At 38.0% G+C, this 5,533-nt stretch overlaps 1 long non-coding RNA gene across 1 annotated transcript in view; it reads right to left on the reverse strand.

The window, feature by feature from the left end:
• The window catches only part of LOC102484169 (uncharacterized), an 18,139-nt gene extending 12,852 nt beyond the window's left edge, over window positions 1-5,287 (reverse strand). Inside the window, exon 1 of the long non-coding RNA XR_334896.1 lies at window positions 5,212-5,287. This is a non-coding gene — a long non-coding RNA (uncharacterized LOC102484169). The remainder of the gene's footprint in view (window positions 1-5,211) is intronic.
• Window positions 5,288-5,533: the final 246 nt, after the last annotated feature.

The following is a 5,533-nucleotide window of genomic DNA, read 5'->3' on the forward strand; positions in this document are numbered from 1 at the left end:
GCCCGGCGTGAGTTTAAGCCACCGGGTCTGGGACACAAACCGCGGTCAACTATGTGGGAATCCAGCGACATAGCCATTATGCTAACTACTGGTCCCGTGGATATATATATTTTTTAAGAGAAAGCTTTTTATGCTACAGAGTGCAGGCATTAGCTGAAGATACAGAGAGAGACAGAGAGACAGAAAGTGAGAAATCACCCCTCCCCTGGGGGGATGACCATACTGCAATCCCTTCTCCATTCTTCTCTTGGGATTTTGGGTACACTCGCACATGCACCTGAAGTGAGTTTTAAGCCACTAGATCTGGGCCTTGAACTGCAGTCAACTATGTGGGAGTCCACAAATGTAACCATTGCACCATCTGCTAGTTCCAATAGTACATATCCTTAGACGTGATTTCCCATGGAGCATTATCTGTCCTGGTTATGAAGTTTTATTTAAAAATAATGAAGTCAGGGCCAGGAAGTAGTGTGGTGGTTAAAGACTCTGGACTTCCATAGGGCTGCCTATGGTTCAAGTCCCAGACTTGGTGACTTGCTTTCTCACCCCACCCCAGATTCTCTCTTGTGAGCATGCATGCCCTATATCAAATTAAAAATCAATAAAAATAATAAATACAATGAAGCAAATAATTCTTTAAAAAATTATGAAGTTGGGGTTCTCTGTTTAAATTTTGATACTCCAGGGCTTGCAGACAGTGTAATGATTATATTGCTGGATTCCCACATGGCTGACTACAGTTTGGGTCCTGGATGTGGCAGCTTGAAACATGTGTGTGCATCTCTCTGTCTCTCTGGTGAGCACATGACCCCTAGAGCAAAAACAAACAAATAAACAAAAACTCTCTAAAAAAATTGGGATACTTTTATATTTGATCATCAGGCCAAGTCTTACCACTGTTTATACATGAATGGTTGTACTAATGGATGAAGGGATGGATTTTTTTTGGAGAGATTTTTGCTATAGGGCGCATACACTCGCTAGACAGACAGAGAGAGACAGAAAGACAGAAAGCGAGAAATCACCTCCCAGGGGGGATGGCCACGCTACAATACCTTCTCTTCCATTCTCTTGGGATCTTGGGCATGTGCACACACGTTCCCAGCGTGAGCTTTAAGCCACCGGGTCCTGGACGCGAACCGTAGTCGACTATGTGGGAGTCCAGCGGCATAGCCATTACGCTAACTGCTGGTCCCAATGGATGGATATTTTGATGAAGAAATAATAAAGAAGTGAATTAAGAAATATATAGTTTTATTATAATGATAATTTTTTCACAAAGCTGTCATTAAATCACAATCTCTGGTTGTGAAGAGAGATCACAAAATGAGGGAAAGGTGGCAGAGGGGGCTTCAGGAGTTTGAAGAGAGTTCTGTCACTAAATATAAATTTCCATCAGTTATTTTATGTGTAGAGTTAAGTATTAGAATTTTCAAGACTCCACTGTCATGTGGCTCATTGATAAGATACTTTCAGTTGTTAATTCAATCAAAAAGTGATTTTTATTTTTGAAGGCAGTGAACTGCATAATCTCATTACTACCATGTAAAAAAATAATGCTATCCTAGGGGGAAAACTCAAAGGTTTGAAAAAGAGAGCTTAGTAGAACAGGAGAATAGAGACTGTCCCATAGATTAGGAAGAGGAAATCAAAACAGAAATTCAGTAGAAATAATAGAGAAAGCGCTTATTGGGAAAAGCATGTTGATAGAAATCCATGGCAAAGACTGATGAGTAAATTTCACATTTATTTTTTTAAAAAGAGAACCCGGTTATAAGTACCCTGACACAAGCAAAACCATCCTGGTATAGAGCTCAGTGTTAATGATGGGGATTGTGGAAAACAGGTGGATAGTGGGATAACAGGATATGCAGGTTTATATTATAGAACGTAAAGAATTGAAATGAACGGAGAAAAAAACATCTTGACCAGGCAAAGGGTCAAGGCATAAAAGAAGCGAAACATAAAACTATGTTTCTGCTTTGTTTTATTTGTATTTTTACCAGGATTTTTAGTAAGTTAAATAGAAAATTGAGACCTAACTCCATACTTGTCATATATATGCATATCTTAGGCTACTTTATATTAAATATATAGTACATGACTGTCCATTCCTATTTTAAAATTCTACTATAGGATGCATGTGCTCACAAAGGAAAGAGAATGAGGGAAAGGAGAAGTGGAGAGAGAGAAAGTGAGATATCATCCCTCCTCCCTCTGCCCTGGAGAGTGGCCATGCTGCTATCTCTCCTCCTTCATTCTCTTCTCAGGATTTTAAGCATGCATGTACATGCATCTGGTGTGTTTTTAAAGCCATTGGGGCCAGGACTTGAACCATGCAGTTGGCCTTGTGGGATCTAGCCACTTTAACCTCCATGCTGCCTGTTGGCCTGTCATTTGATATTTCAATGACAGATATTTTTTTTATGTGATATGTCATGTGACCAGAGCTTAACCGATGGCATGTAGGGGATGCTTTGAAATGGGATTAAGACCCCAGAGACATTGCTCACCAGAGAGAGACAGAGAGACAGAGATAAGGAAAGTAACAAATCACCCTCCAGGAAGGATGGCCACACTGCAATCCCATTTTGTCCATTCTTCTTTCAAGATTTTGGGCATGCATGCACATATGCCTGGCATGGATTTCAAGCCATCAGGTATGGGATTCAAACCATAGTCAGCCATGTGGGAGTCCAGCACCTTAACCACCATGCCACCTGCTGGCCCTATATTTATTTTAAAATACAAAAACTTAGAGGTAAATATTATGGGATTTTGGAATCATGGACTTGAGAATCAGACACATGTGCATTTGGCTTCATTGTATTATACCTATTTGCAAGCAGTATCTATTCTAGAAACTGTTTATGTCTAAAAAGAGAATAAAAATTAAATTGCTTCAAAATCATTATGAAGACTAAATAGGCATATAAAAGATATGGTTGTTAATAAATACATACAAGAGTATCACTGCATAGATGTAGGCGTGCATGCGTACTTGCATGTACTACGTATGCAATCAAGATGTCAGTGGTGATCTAGCTCCAGGGCTAAGATGAGGCTCAGGAGTTATTACAACTCTCTTCTTTTGGGAAAGCTCTTCACTGTTTCTACTAGATCAACACATTTTTAGCAATCTTTTTTTGAACATTCACAATGCTTCAAGCTGCTATCCAATATTAGGATATCTCATCATGTTTCCCAACATGCAGATAGTGAGTACTATTGTCATTGACTAGAATGATGCACACAATTGCATTTGGGAATACAGCAGAAGTACAGTGTGGAGAGAGTAGGGTGACCAGAGGGATAACCAATAAGCTTTTAGAACTTAATTTCACTGCAATTAAAATATGTATTATTGAACCTCTGATTGACCTTCTATAAAAGATAACAGCACCACCTTTCAGAATGATTACAAATATTCAGAGAAGATAATATAAACCGACCTCAGAGAATCACTAGGCATGTTGTGGTTACTAAACACATCCTCATATCTTTGAGTTTTCTATCCTCTGTTTTCTTTGCATTAGTTTTTAGAGATAGTTAATTTTGCTCCTGTAATGCAAGTCCCCACTCTAACAGTCCTTTGCTTCAGAGAGGAAGTTAAACATGCTGGTCTTATTCTGTGGCTTTCATCACATCTGAGAAATCATCCTTGCCACCCTTCCCACACCATTGCTCACTGGACACCAGAAGGCCTCTGTGGAGACATCCTTAGAGAAAAAGTCAACAGCTTATTGACCAAATGCAGTAGCTTTGCAATTTTGTCCTTGAATTTATTGTTAGCAAATGAATTCTGCTTTGCTTAAGAAAAGCAACAGTCTAGCAGATAACTTTTTTTTTTCTTTGCACATTTTTAAGAATCATTTTTGGAAGTGCTGTCTTCCTGAAAGATGAGTTCTGCCAGTGGCTTTTGAGGATAAAACATCGGAGGCTTTAAGCTGCAAGTGAGAGGCCATTTGTAAGAGCATCACCTCCAGGGCTTAAATGGAATTCAGAATGTCAGCTCATTTCTACTCCTTCTTTTTTTTGGAAAAAGGTTGAGTCAGCCTTCAGAAATCAAGGCACAAATAAATACAAACTCCCAAGGAGGCATCCACTTAAAGCTCCAAGGTATTTACTTGGTCCTGGAGCCTGAATCTGTATCTCAAGCCCTTTCAAGGACAACTGGAGCTTCCCCTGCTGGAGGTGCTGTCTGATTTTACTTTGCTGGAAGGCATCCTCTTATCATTATTTTAATGCCCTGGCTGCCTGGTAACAGCTGTGGATTGATTGTTGCAGCCTTTGATCCACACATTTGCATTTGTTTGGAGTCTTGGAAGACCTGTATTCATCGGTCATTTTTTCTGAAAGGGTTTACAAATCCTCATGTAACCCAGGTGCATAAAGCCCAGGCAGGAGTTTTGGGTGCTGTGTTGACAACTTTCACATACTCAGCTCAGTTTGGTTTCTGAGAAACACAAACAAGCTGGGAAGTAATAAATGGTAGTTATGACATCCACATTCTTATTCTTTTCATGTCTTGTATTTATAATGACATTTATCAAAGCATCTTACTTATACATTCATGGACAGTCCTACTCTGTAGCATAGCTCTCCTTATCTTTTTATTTTTCCTTCTTTTTAAATACATTGCTAGTTCACATGTTTCTTTCTAGATGGACAAATACTTTTCAATTTTTTTCTCAGAGGAAACAAAGGCAAAGCAAACATTCTTTTAACTGTATTATATATCTCCTTTATATCCCCATAAAATGCAGGTGCTAAGATGCTCTTTCATCCCAACACCTGCATTTTATGATTCCTATGATATAATATATTTTATTTGTGACTCCTTAAAGTGGATTGAAATGCAAACAAAAGAAATGAGATTCATTTAAAATGAAAGGCAGGATTGGCAATATGTTTATCTAGGCTAATATTTTTAAATACCTATCAACCCAGAAAAGATTAATATATACTCTGAAAGACAAATTTATAGACAATCTTATCTGCCATTTATTTGCCACTTATTCCTTTTATTATTGTTTGGAATAGAAAAGGTTTAAGGGATTTATAAATTGACCTTTCAAATTTAGTAATTATTATAATATTCAAATCTGAGAAATAGCTACTGGAAGAAAAAACTATAGAAGCTACATTTTCTATAACTCAGGCCTGAAGTAATTAATTACCCAATCAAGATGATAAAAAGAAAATGCTTACTTGGAGTTGCTTGTAATTTTGGCATAATGGTAGAATCATAAGTGAAGCTTCATAATGAGTTTTCTTTCCTTTTTGCTGTAGGAGATAAAATCAAGAACCAAGGTCTTAGAGCAGATGCAGTTTATAGTCTAGCCTTAGGGCACAGAAAAATGTCAAGGGGGAAAATACATAAAAAGAGAGGAGTATTCTATCAAACAATAGGTTTGCTGAAAACTAAGCTTTTGACTAAATTACAAGACTTCAGGGAATATTATCCCTTTCACTCATGCTTCCTTCAGGGTAATTCAGAACCTAATATAGGCTGAAGAATGGTGATAACTGG

The sequence above is a fragment of the Tupaia chinensis genome, unplaced genomic scaffold (genome assembly GCF_000334495.1).
Source record: "Tupaia chinensis unplaced genomic scaffold, TupChi_1.0 Scaffold000309_1, whole genome shotgun sequence".
In the NCBI taxonomy this organism is placed as follows: domain Eukaryota; kingdom Metazoa; phylum Chordata; class Mammalia; order Scandentia; family Tupaiidae; genus Tupaia; species Tupaia belangeri.